Raw genomic sequence first — 13717 nt, 5'->3', positions numbered from 1 at the left:
GAACTCGCATTTCACATAACCGCGGCTTGTGCACTTCGACCAAACATTCACACTTCGTCTAAAACGCACGCTCACCCACAGTCGCCCGTTGCCTAAACGTGTCGCACATCGGGTGGAGACCTCGGGACGTTACACTTAATATCTAATGTTAGAGAACACACAAACCTAGCGTAAAGGAGTTTGATTTATTAATGGAAGATTGAAAAAACATACATATTAGAAATGGAAAACAATATAAAGAATGTAACAAAGTCATATAGGTTAGATAAATTTAAATATAATGTTAAATATAAAGCTATTTAATTTAATAATAAATATATAATATATATAAGGTGTATGTTTTTATCATTGGACATATATGCATTATTATCATAGGAACTTTATCCCAATATCGTATGGAAGAGCGTATTATTTGATTTTATAGATAACACATGCTAAATTAAAGTTTTGAATAACTATTTATATTAGTAAACAAGTTTTTAATTAATAATAGTAATTTATTTTTATTATGAAACAAAAATAATATATATATATATATATATATATATATATATATTAGTCAAAATAATATAACTAGCTAAAACTATAATATAATATAATAATATAATTAGCTAGAATTATTATATTTTAGAGAATAGGTTAGGGTTGCGTTTTTTTATATGTATATGATAGGTTTGTCTTAGTCAATTGGTTAGGGTTTATTTTGTAGGGATTTAATGCATTATTGTATGGAAGTAATTTCTTTTGCGTTGTTACCAAACAGATCTAGATCTTAACTTATATATTAGGGCATCACAACAGTGATGGCAAGTGCCTCGGGGGGTACAAATCCCTCTTTTAATAATGTGGGTGCAAGAGATGAAAACTCTGGTTCGAGCCATCAGATGCAAGCGCCCCATCAATCAACTTTGGTGCCAAGTCATATGGATAGAAACAAAGATGATCCTCCACTAAGTTGAATTGGAAAAATTGTATGAAGAAAGATGCCTCCTCAAGGCAGTCAAGAATATGAAATATGAAATATGAAATAGACTCAAAGAAAATTGGGAGTTGCATCCAACATATGAAGGATTGTGCCTTAATATGCAAGCTCATTGGGATTTGGCCAAGAAAGAGAGCATTGGTTAGATGGATCCAATTAACATGGCAATTGAAGGGAGGCATTGATATTGAGGTAAGAGCACAAGATTTCTTCATGATGATTTTTGAAACTATAGAAGACAAAGATAGAGTATTCAAGAGCGACCTAGACTTTTTTAATAATTCAATGGTATTCATGAAATTCTAGCAAGAAAGGTACAACCCAAAAAAAAAAAAAAAAATCCTCAGAACACTAATTCGGGTTCCCTTATGGAGAATCTTACATGGCATTGGAAACATGATTCGAGATTTTGTGAAAATATTCAAAGTGGCAAAGCGTGGATGCAACACCTCATATTAAAGTATATGTGTGTATATGAATGTCTCCCAACCACTACAAGAATCAATTGAAATCTACTACCATGATGAGGTTTGGAAACATCCTCTAGATTATGGGCATGTGGTGTTAAGATGTTGTAGGTGTCATGAATAAAACCATTTATTCAGGGATTGTCCCCTGAGTATTATAGAGGCAAAAAAATAATTCAACTAAAATTAAATAACGAGGATTTTCATAAAGTCCAACATATTTGAAAAAAGCCTCAAGCACAAAATGGGGCAGCACTGGAGGAGCCCTTTCAATCCAAAAACCATTATGAGGCAGTGACTAGAGAGGAGCAAGATATGTCGAATCAAGTACATCCTTAATAAATGAATCAAGAGAAGGGAATTAGAAAACTAAAGGTGGAAGCTCATACGAGAAAAATGACAAAGGAATCCACAAAGAACGCACCAATACGAAAAATTGATATGTCAAACATATAAGGAATAGGGAATCTTGTTGGGTAGGAGAACATGGATATGGGTGAATTCAATCTTTCAAACCTCATTGAAGAATGGAAAGGTAAGGACTGAGGAAAGACACTAGATCAATAAAAAATTATTTATATGGACATATCTACAGATAATTTGGGTTGGACATAACATTGTTTTGTCAATGACTTGGTTGGGTTCCCAAGTCGCAAAATGCGTAAAGCTATATATGAGGGCATGATAGCTAGGGAGTGCCAAGGTGTTCCAGGGAATGCTAGCAAATACTAACACATGCTAGAAAGTTCCAAAGCATTTTAGGCATGCCAAGACATCTCAAGTGCTAAGGCATGCCAATAAGTTCTAGGTGTCAGGGTGTGGCGCGAACACATGCTAGGGAGTGTTAGGGCCAAGTTCCAGGGGAAAACAAGGGAGAACTAGTTGCAAATGTATGTAAATGAATGAATAAGACTGTGACATAGAGTGTTAATGAGTATGAGGTGTGATAAGTGTCAGGGAGTGGTAGAATGTGCTAGGGAGTGCCAAAGCATGCCAAGAAATGCAGGGGATCCAATCACATGCTACATAGTTCTAAAGGGATTATTAGGCATGCTAGGTGATATGGCATGTGAAGATGTAAAATTTTTTCTTAGTTGTTTTAAGACCATGATTGGATGTGAGCCTTGTCTTTGTAACTTGTTAAGTTGTATGATTTGATATTCAACACAAGTAGCTTAAGATGAGTTATAGGAAGTTCTTAGGTTAACAAGGCATAGTCTAGTTGTAGTAATTGTAACTTGGTCAAGTTGTTGTTATAGTTTAGGTAGGATTTGGTTTGGTTCCCATGTTGCAAAAAATGTAAGGGTAGTTGTGAGGTAATGATAGCTAAGGAGTGCCAGGGTGTACTAAGGAATGAAAATGTGTGCTAACACATGCTAGACAGTGTTAATGCATGCCAAGGAGTGTTGGGGAGTGCCAGGGCTAGGCACAACATTATTTTTTCAATGACTTGGTTGGTTTCCTAAGTCACAAAAAAGGTAAGGCTATCTATAAGGGCATGACAACTAGGGAGTTCCAACATGTGCCAAGAAATGCCAAGAAGTGCTAACACGTGCTAGACAATTCCAAGGCATGTTAGGCATGTTATTGGGGCCTTCGTTTTGAGTTTTTCCGAGAAGACAAGACATGAATAGGTGGCGGGGATGACTAGTCGGGTTTCAGAGCTGACAACCGAGGGGGAAGAGGAACCTGGAGTGGTCCGACAGTTGTGCAAAGGTGGCGGGGGAGAGCAAGAGAAATCAAGCAAGTAGAGAGAAAAGGAAGCCAAAGGTAGAGTTAGCTGAGAAGGAAACAAGTGGAACTGGTAGTCTAGGTGTGGAGTAGAGGATAAAATGTAGATGAAAGGATGGGAAAGCATTGGTGAATACTAGTTGTTGATCATGAACCAAGTGAGCTAGGAATTAGTGCAGCCTTCTTGAGTTGTGGAGGGCAGTTATACCCTTGCTTTATTGGTCTCTGATCTGTGGGTTGGGTCATTCTTATTGTTGATGATCAGGCTTCAAGCCTTCTGTACTTATTTATGTATTTATTTCTATGAAGCGTAATGAAAGAGATAGTTGAGTTCTATACTAGTCCTTTAAAAAATTTAAATATTTATCTATATGTTGTATGATTTCCCAAGGTAATGTGAGTAGAATAGTATGGTTGGATTACAATAGGTGCTTGATTGTTATGAGTTAAGATCGGTTGTGGGTTTTGGTTCCCTTGGTGCCTCATTCTACCCCTTACACTTCAGTCATGGAACACCTTAGGTGAGACTCCTTACCCTCTTTGGGTAAGGTGAAAATGTCAACGTTGTCCTAGACTACAACGGAACCTTGTTGGCCCCTTGTGCCTAAACCCAGGGTCTCTTCCCTATTCCCATTTTCGTTTAGGGTTTGCCACCAACACATCCTAGGGAGTGTTAGGGAGTTCCAGGAAACACAAGGGAGCACTAGTTTCAATTGCATGGAAATGAATGAATAAGACTGTTTGATAGGGAGTGTTAGCGAGTTCCAAGTGTGCTAAGGAGGGAGTGAGAATGTATGCTAGGTATTGCCAGGGCATGCTATAGTGCTGGGGAAGCATGCCAAGATGCACCAAGTTCCAAGGTGTGCCAATATATGCTAAGGAGTGTTAGTGAGTGCTAGGGAAACATAAGGGAGGACTAGGTCAAAATGCACGGAAATGAATGGATAAGAGTGTGTGACAGGAAGTGCATCGAATTCTAGGTGTGCTAAGGAGGTAGTAACATGGTATGCTAGGCAGTGCTAAGGAATGCTAGAGTGTGAGGGTAGCATATGACGAAGATGTGCTAGGTGCCAAGGTGTGCCAACGCATGATAGGAAGTGTTACATAGTGCGTGGAAAGACAAGGGACCACTAGGTCAAAATAATGCATGGAAATAAATGAACAAGATTTTGTGAAAGGAAGTGTTAGTGAGTTCCAAGTGCATTGAGGGAGTGACAAGATACTATTTGCAGTTCTAGGGCATCCTAGAAGCCAGGGCAACGATATGTCAATATGTGCCAAGTGCTAGGGTGTGCCAATGCATGCTAGGCAGTGTTAGGTAGTGCCACTGAAACACAAAGGAGTTCTAGTTTCAAATGCATGGAAATGAATGAATAAGAGTATGTGATAGGGAGTATCAGTGAGTTCTAGGTGTCTTAAGCAGTGAGTGACAAGGTATGCTAGGTAGTGCGAAGGAATGCTAGAGTGCCAGGGTGACATGCTAGGATGTGCCAAGTGTCAGGAAGTGTTAGGAAGTGCCATGGAAGCACAAGGGAAAACTAGCTCAAAATGCATGGAAATGAATGAATAAGAGTGTGTGATAGGGACTGTGAGTGAGTTTTAGGTGTGTTAAGGAGGGAGTGACAAGGTTATATGCTACGCAGTGCCAAGGCATGCTAGATTTCCAGGGCATATCAAGGAGTGCTAGGGAGTGCCAAACCATGCCAAGGAATGTACAAGGTGCTAACATGTGCCACATAGTTCCAAGGGATTGTTAGATGTACCAGGTGCTATGGAATGTCAATATGTACACTATGTTGCTCAGTTTTTTATGGCCACAATTGGACATGAACCTTGACATGGTAACTTGTAACATGTTAAGTTGGATAAGTTGAAATTATACATGAGTAGCCTAAGATGAATTATAGCTAGTTCTTAGGTGAACAAGGCATAGTCTAGTCATAGTAGCGGTAACTTGGTCAAGTTTTTGTTGTTGAGGCAAGACTTGGTGGGTTCCCACGTCCCAAAAAAAGTAAGGGTAGTTGTGAGGGAATTATAGCTAAGGAGTGTCAGGGCATTCCAGGGAATGAAAAGGAATGCTAACAGATGTCAAACATTTCCAAAGCATGTTAAATAATGTTAGGGATTGTTAGGGCATCACAAGGGAGAACTAGGTCAAAATACATTGAAATGAACAAATAAGTGTGTATGCCAAGGAGTGTCAATGAATTCCAAGTGTCTGAAGGAAAAAGTGTGTTAAGAGAAGGACAAAATATGAATTGTAGGAGGAAAGCCTATGGAATTATAAGGGGTTGCTCAAACAATTTCAGACAAAGGGAGACTTTGGGTTGGGTACAACACTATTTTTCCAATGATTTGGTTGGGTTCCCAAGTAACACAAATAGTAAAGCTATCTATGAGGGCATGACAATTAGGCATGTTAGGCATGCTAAGACAAGCCAAATGCTAAGGCATGCCAAGATGTGCTAGGTTCTAGGGTGTGGCGCGAGTGCATGATAGGGAGTGCTAGCGCCAAGTACCAAGGAAACACAAGGGAGCACTAGTTTCAAATGCATGGAAATGAAGTGTTGTTGAGTTCCAGGTGTGATAAGGAGGGAGTGAGAAGGTATGCTATGTAGTACCAAGGCACACAAAAGTGCTAGGGAATCATACCAAATGTGCCAAGCACCAAGGTGTGCCAATATATGCTAAGGAGTGCCAGGGAAACATAAGGGAGCTCTAGGTCAAAATGCATGGAAATGAATGAATAAGAGTGTGTGACAGAGAGTGTCAGCGAGTTCCTAGTGTGTTAAGGAGAGAGTGACATGGTATGCTAGGTTGCATTAAGTCATGCCATATTACTAGGGTGACATGCATCCAAGATGTTCCAGGTACCAGAGTGTGTCAACATGTGCTAGGAAGTGTTAGGGAGTGCCAAGGAAACACAAGGGAGCACTGGGTCAAATTAATGCATGAAAATGAACAAATACGATTTTGTGACAAGAAGCGTCAGTGAGATATAAGTGTGTTGAGGGAGTAACAAGGTATGTTAGGTAGTGCTAAGGCATGCTAGAGGTTAGGGAAACATGCCAAGATGTGTCAGGTGTTAGGATGTGCCAATGAATGCTAGGGAGTGTTATGGAGTGCCAAGGAAACAAAAGGGATCACTAGTTTCAAGTACATGGAAATGAATGAATAAGAGTGTGTGACAAGAAGTGTTACTGAGTTCTAGGTGTGGTAAGGAGGGAGTGAAAAGATATGTTAGGTAGTGTCAAATGATGCTAGAGTGCCAAGGAAACATGCCAAGATGTGCTAGGTGCCAGGGTGTGCCAATGCATGCGAGAGAATCTTAGGGAGTGCTATAGAAACACAAGGGAGAACTACTTCAAAATGCAAGAAAATGAAGAAATAAGAGTATGTGATAGGGAGTGTCAACGAGTTCCAAGTGTTCTAATGAGGGAGTGACAAGGTTATATGTTAGGTAGTGCCAAGGCATGCTATAGTGCCAGGTCATGTCAGGGAGTGCTAAGGTGTGCTAGGGAGTGCAAAGCATGCCAAGAGAATGCAGGGGATGCTAACACACGCTACATGGGTCTAAGGGATTGTTAGATGTGCTAGGTGTTATGGCATGTCAAGATGTAAACTATGTTGCTTAGTTGTTTTATGGCCATGGTTGGACGTGATCCTTGACTTGGTAACTTGTTAAGTGGAATGAGTTGACATTTGACATGAGCAGCCTAAGATGTGTTATAGGCAATTCTTAGGTGAATAAGGCATAGTCTAGTTTTAACTATAACTTGGTTAAGTTGTTGTAGTCGAGGTAGGACTTGGTTGGGTTCCCAAGTCTCAAAAAAAGTAAGGGTGGTTATGAGGGCATGATAGCTAAGAATTTCCAAGGCACGCCAAGGAATGAAAAGGCATGCTAACACATGGCAGACAATGTCAATGGATGTTGAGGAGTGTTAGGGAGTGTTAGGGGAACACAGGGGAGAAATAGGTTAAAATGCTTGGAAATGAACGAATAAGAGTGTGTGCTCAGGAGTGTTAGTGAATTCCAATTGTCCCAAGGATGAAATGTTTTAGGATAAGTTCAAAATAAGACTTGTGGGAGGCAAGCCTATGGTTGTGATAAGGCATCGACAAAGAGATTTTAGAGAAATGGAGACTTTGGGTTGGAAACAATATTGTTTTGTTAATGAATTGGTTGGGTTCCCAAGTTGCAAAAAACGTAAGGCTATCTATGAGGGCATGAAAACTAGGGAGTTTCAAGGTGTTCTAGGGAATGTAAGCTTCTCGAGTCATGGAAAAATGTAATACTAGTTGTGAGGGCATGACTGCCAAGGTGTGTTAGGGAATGCTAGGGCATGCTAACATGTGCCAGATAGTATGAAGGTGTGTCAAACAAGCTAAGATGTGCCAAGTGTTAAGGAATACCAATATGTGCAAGGGCATAACAATGCATGCCAAGGATTGTTAAGGCAAAAAAAGGGAGAGACAAGTTAAACTACAAGGAAATGAACACATAATAGGGTTAATAAGTCACCAATTTACCTTTTCCATGAGGGGCATGCTAGGCACACCAATAATAGGTGACAATAGGTGCCAAGTGCCAAGTGTCAGTGCATTCTAAGTGCCAAATATTCCTTTGTTGCTTCTCATCTACTTTCCAATAATTTATCTCGAATAACTTTAGTATTAAACCATGCCAAATCATACCAACTCATCTCAATGCATTCCAAACATGCTAAGACTTGCCAAGTGCCAACATGTGCAAAGTTCCAATGTGTGTCAGGGAGTGTGATCCATGCTATGAAGTGGTAGAGCATGTCGAAGAGTTCTAAGGTTTGCTAAAGAGTGCCAATGCATGTTGAGAAGTGTTAGGGAGTAATAGGACAACACAAGGGAGCACTAGGTAAAAATGCATGGAAGTGAATGAATATGAGGGTGTGTCAGTGAGTGTTAATGAGTGTTAGTTGTTGTGCCAAGGAGGGAGTGACAAGGTATGTTAAGCATGAGTAAGCCATCCCAGAGAATATTAGTCATGACAAGAAGTTCTAAAGTGTGCTAGGTAATTTTGGGGTGTGCTAACATGTTCCAAAAAGTGCCAGGGCATGCCAAGACATGACAGGTGCTAATACATGCTAGAATGTGTAGGGTGCTAGAGTATGCAAATATGCGTTAAGGATTTTCAAGGCAACAAAAGGAATAACCAAGCTAAAATGCAAGGAAATGAACACATAAGAGGGTTAATAACTTTGGACTTTATATTTTTCAAAATGGGAATGTTAGGAACACTAATAATATGTTCCAATACATTCCAAGTGCCAATGTGTGCCAAGTTTTAATGTATGTCAATGCAATATTGTGCCAAGGTGTTCCAAGGCATGCTAGGGACTACAGGGCATGCCAGCACATGCTAGGGGAGTGTTATGCTATGTTAGGGCATGCCAACATGTGCTTTGGAATCCTACTCATGATAAGATGTTCTAGGTACAAAGACGTTCCAATACGTGGGAGGTGCCAAGTAATCTTAGTGTGTTGTAAAGCATGTTAAGGTGTGCCATGAGCATTGAGGATTTCTCGGTCTCTCTCATTAGTAGAATTGATAGAGCTTGATTATGTATTAAATAATATAGTTCCTGCACACACTAGTGGAACTTTGTCTAAATGGAATTTGATAAATAATAAACCTAATAGAGATGAATCATGTGTTCACTAATAGGAAAACTATATTCTTATGACTTGAGGGAGATGATGCACACTAATTATTTCTTAAAATATTGTCTAACTCTAACCAATATGGCCTCTAATGGACACATAATGAAACTGACTCAGGAAAAATGTTCTTAAATCACTATCTTTTGACAAAAAAATAGATAGCATCATCAAAAACTCGTTGGAATGACCAATGATGACGAACATTTTTTGACCGTCACCAAAATTAACCAAAAAGAGCGTTGGTGATGGTCAATAAAAAATCATCACTAGAAGTGTCAAAAAAGAGAGAATTAGTGATGGGCCTTTAACGAACCTCACCAAAAGTGTCACCAAAGAGAGAATTAGTGACATGCCTTTAATGACCCACACCAAAAGTGTCATTAAAAATGGCTTTGGTGATAAACTTAAAGGACCATCACTATATACACTTACAACAATTCTTTTTTAAGGACGGTCACCATATGCAACATTGGTGACAGACCTTAAAGGTCTATCACAGGCGTGACCCTCACCAATGACCTTTTTTCTTGTATTATTTCCTCTATTTTTATTCATAAAACAAAGATATACATGTGAAGACAAATTCTTAATTGAGCTATTTACGAGGAGAAAACATACCTTTTCCTCAGCCCAAAAACTCGTAGCTGTGTTTTGGAGAATTTGGTATCTATTGATAAATACTAATTCCCTAGATAAGTAGCCATATCTAGAACAACAATTTAAAGCACTTTAGCCTTTTCCTATAAGAAATAGATAAGAGAAAGAAGATGAGAAGACCTACTTGTAGTTCCAGTTTCCTCTTGCCTCCTTTGTATCGATCCTATCGCTACTTCCCATACTTAACACACTTGAGAAGTACTTGTAAACATTAACAAAAGACAAAGAACTGATCAAAGCAAAAGATCTATTGAATATAAGTAAAAGGAATTAGATACATTCACACATATAAGCATCATATAACAAGATAAGCATATGGGAAAAAGGTTCAAATACTTTATTGAATAGAAGAAGGAATTACATAACGACACTTACAATAGTCTCAAATCTCAAACTAACATTATCTCCTTACAATCATCAAAGTCTAGCCCTTGATCACTTAGATGAGTGCTCAATTGATAGGAAGATGGAGGAGGTTTTGTCATAAATGAGGGTATTGAATGGCCTTCCAAACTTAGAGTTAGTTTCCATGGAGGACGAGATGAGAGGATAGGAGGTTAATGGATCCTTAGCTTATCCAATTTTAAGCTCATAGGAGGGGACAAGAGGTGGGATCCTTCTAGAATGATCTAGAGCCAAGGAATATTCCCAGAACCCTATGCAAATTTCGCTCCATCTGACCTAGCATAGTTCAAAGTGGGCCTAAGTGCTCTGTGGAGCACCCTTGCATGGGCCTAAGTGCTATGTAGAGAACCCTTGCATGGGCCTAAATGCTCTGTAGAGAACCCTTACATGGGCCTACCTGCGCTGGTCCTTCAAGGAGTTATTTCAGGATGTCTTCAGGCCATGAAACTGTCTAGCAAGGAGGCATTCAATAGGTTGACTTGTTTAGGGCATGTAGCAACTGAAATTAAGGTTTGATGAGCCCTAAAAAAATGATCTAGATGAGGGGAGTAATGTGCCCAAATGGATCTGTAGCAGTTTCCCCATAAATCATGAAGTTGAAAGTGTTAATGTCGAGGGATATGCTTTATGATGTGATGACGAGGTTTCGAAGCGGATGGTGAACTACATCAATTACAATACATAATATCATGATTTTTTGATTTTTTCTCATGAATCGCGTTGGGAAGGCATACCCATGCTCAGCATATAAACTTTTATTACAAGTACATAGATAGTCGTGTACAGATATAGACCCATGATCAGGTTGAGCATCAAAGCCATTGTACGGATGATTTCGTACATTTCATGAAATCGCAGCTCGGATGGAAGAAACTAGATCCAGGGTCTTCCATCTCATTCAATCGTTTTCTCAAGTATGAATCTGACCGTGTGAATATGTGATCTAAATTCGAACATGGGAAGACACCATCTGATTACCAGCCAATGATGTAAGTCGTTAACAGACACGAGAGAAATCACTAATAATGATAATGATCCTCAAGGTATTGCAATACATTCTGCATGCTGTGAATGGATGATTTGATGTTGAACACCATACAAAGTCTTTCGGTCGAAGGCCATTGATGTCAACCTATTGTCGAAAGAAAGAAACCTACCATTGATGTATGCAAGCCTCAAGGTACTGGAAGGGTGTTTCTAAGTCAACTTCTTAGATAATGAGTTGATGTCGACAAGAAGTGACTTGACACAGGAGGGCCGTGATGTATCACACATCAATGACACGAAACAAGTGTAATGATTTTGGAGATAGAATTTGACTGACAACACAAGGTTCAGGAATGGCGATCATGAAAATAAAGGTTTATGAGTATTGCAAAGGATGAATTTTCACTGAATGAGTTCCCTTGAACATATCGGCTACACTGAATGAATTGACAGCTTTGACCCAAAACCAAGGTAATGGATGGTTTGATAGACCATAGGTATAATAACCATCAAGCAGATAACCCAACTGAAATAATCTGAATGAATTGGCAGCATTGACCCAAAACCAAAAGTGATGGATGGTGTGATAGACCATAAGTATCATAACCATCAAGCAGATAACCCAAACAAAATAGTCACGGAGACGAAGTGAAAGTTTGATGTTCAAGAGTGACTTGCAACCATAAAGTAGTTTACCCCTTTTTCCCATTTTCCCTAGTCATTGCTGACTAGTACCTCTTTATTTTTTATCATTCTTGAGGAGGATAACATATGCCTATTATATAATTCCACCCTTCAGGTGAATCCATCACTATGTGATGTTTTAACGAGTCTAGCGAACGTGAAACTCGATCTTGTCTAGATGGAAAAGTTTGTCGCTATTTGATGTTTTAACGAGTTTAACGACAAAGATAACTCAGTCCTTTTCATGTTTAGAGACTGAGAAAAGGGACAAAAAGAAAACTCCACAAGTTCCTTTTTGTAGATTTGTCTCTCAAGTCCAAAAATGTGTAAAACAATACAAGAGAGAACCTATTGACCATGTTCTGAATTAATGTATTCCTTTTTAGTAAGTAATCTATCTCGGTCTAGAAAAGGGTTAAACTTGTATTGAGTAGATTTCATTTCCAATCCATTAATGAGCTGAAAGGGACAAGCGCTCGACAATATTTTCATATTTCCCGAGTCTGGAAAGAGCTTAAAGAGGACTCCGCTTTGAGGAACAAGTGTTGTCTAGGACAGAAACTGGTTCCAATGATGTTGGAACTTCTCAAAACATGTTGATTTATGTGAAGAGGCTAGCTAATAAAACCACTCATTTCAATTGTTCCTAAAAAAGGGTAAAACATGCAAGTGAAAGCGTATGATTGGCCAAGAAGATAGTGACGATGGAAGGAGAAAAACCAAGGCTCATCTGGTGGAAGAGGATGATAGAATGGCAATCACGAGGGTTAAAATGGAAATGGGTTCATTCTTAGACAAGCTTGAAGCATAGGCAACTATGCTTGGATTCAGTTTCGTGTTTACACAAGCTTGAAATGAAAAACTATGCTTGGAACTAGTTTCATTTTTACACAAGCTTAAAACAAAGAACTATGCTTGAATTCAGTTTCATTTTTACACAAGCTTGAAATGAAGAACTATGCTTGAGATTAGTTTACATGCCACCAACATGATGAAAGGGAGAGTCTCCTGTAACCAGATGGAAGTTGGTGCGGTGAAGTAGGACGGTTATCCAACACCTTTTTCGCTTCGTCCAGATAGGGAAAAAGGTGAATGGGGTGATTCCCTTCACATAACCTATAGAGAAACTTAACTTTACCACTAGGTGCATGCCCCCTAAGCTTCATTACATTCACCTAAGTAGACTACTCATGGCTATGAGGCGGATGGAATGAAGGTTCATATATGAGATCAAGTGAAAGACTCGACTGGGATTTTACAATATCTAATCAAAGACTCAAATTTGAACTTTGCTCTAGGGCTCCTTGTTTCATTTTTTAATGAGCTTGACACAAGACAAGGAACTCTACTCATATTCCTTGTTTCATTTTTTAACGAGCTTGACAAAAGACAAGGAACTATGCTCATACTCCGTGTTTCATCTTTCAATGAGGTTGACATAAGACCAGGAACTATCCTCATATTCCTTGGTTTCATTTTTTAACGAGGTTGACACAAGACAAGGAACTATCCTCATATTGTTTAGATAACCTTCGGTAAAATCACATAACCAATCTTTTGTCAACGCGTTTCGAACCAACCAGTGTGGTTCATCGTCAGGACAAGTTGAAGAACCAATCCGGCTTAGCTGATTAAATAGAGTGTGCAGAGATTCCAACGGCTATATTGCCAACGACTAATTTTGACTTAATGATCTTAGTCAAACCACTAATTTAATTATTAACATTCCTATAAATAGCTAAAACAGTTAAATAAAGGAATTCATTTGTTAATTTAAATAAATGTATATGTATATCTAAAATTAAAATTCATTTGATAATTTTAGTATATGAATAATATAATATCCATATTTATTATGGTCATTAATAAATTATATCTTGTATAATGGTTCATATTTATCAAATAATCTATAATTATTATTTAAATGGTATTAAATTACTATTACTCTTAGAATTTAGTTACATTAGGTAATTTTGTGTTTATTTAATGGTCCAATGGTAAGTTAGACCCTCTCTATTTGTTCTTTAAAATATATCACTTTAATTTATTATTTAAATATAATGGTCATTCGAAATTAAAATAATAAGTTATATATAATAATATATGT

Source organism: Pinus tabuliformis, chromosome J, assembly GCF_031772625.1.
Source record: "Pinus tabuliformis cultivar Carrire ecotype Pingquan chromosome J, CPIR1, whole genome shotgun sequence".
Taxonomy (NCBI): domain Eukaryota; kingdom Viridiplantae; phylum Streptophyta; class Pinopsida; order Pinales; family Pinaceae; genus Pinus; species Pinus tabuliformis.
This window is presented reverse-complemented; position numbering follows the sequence as displayed.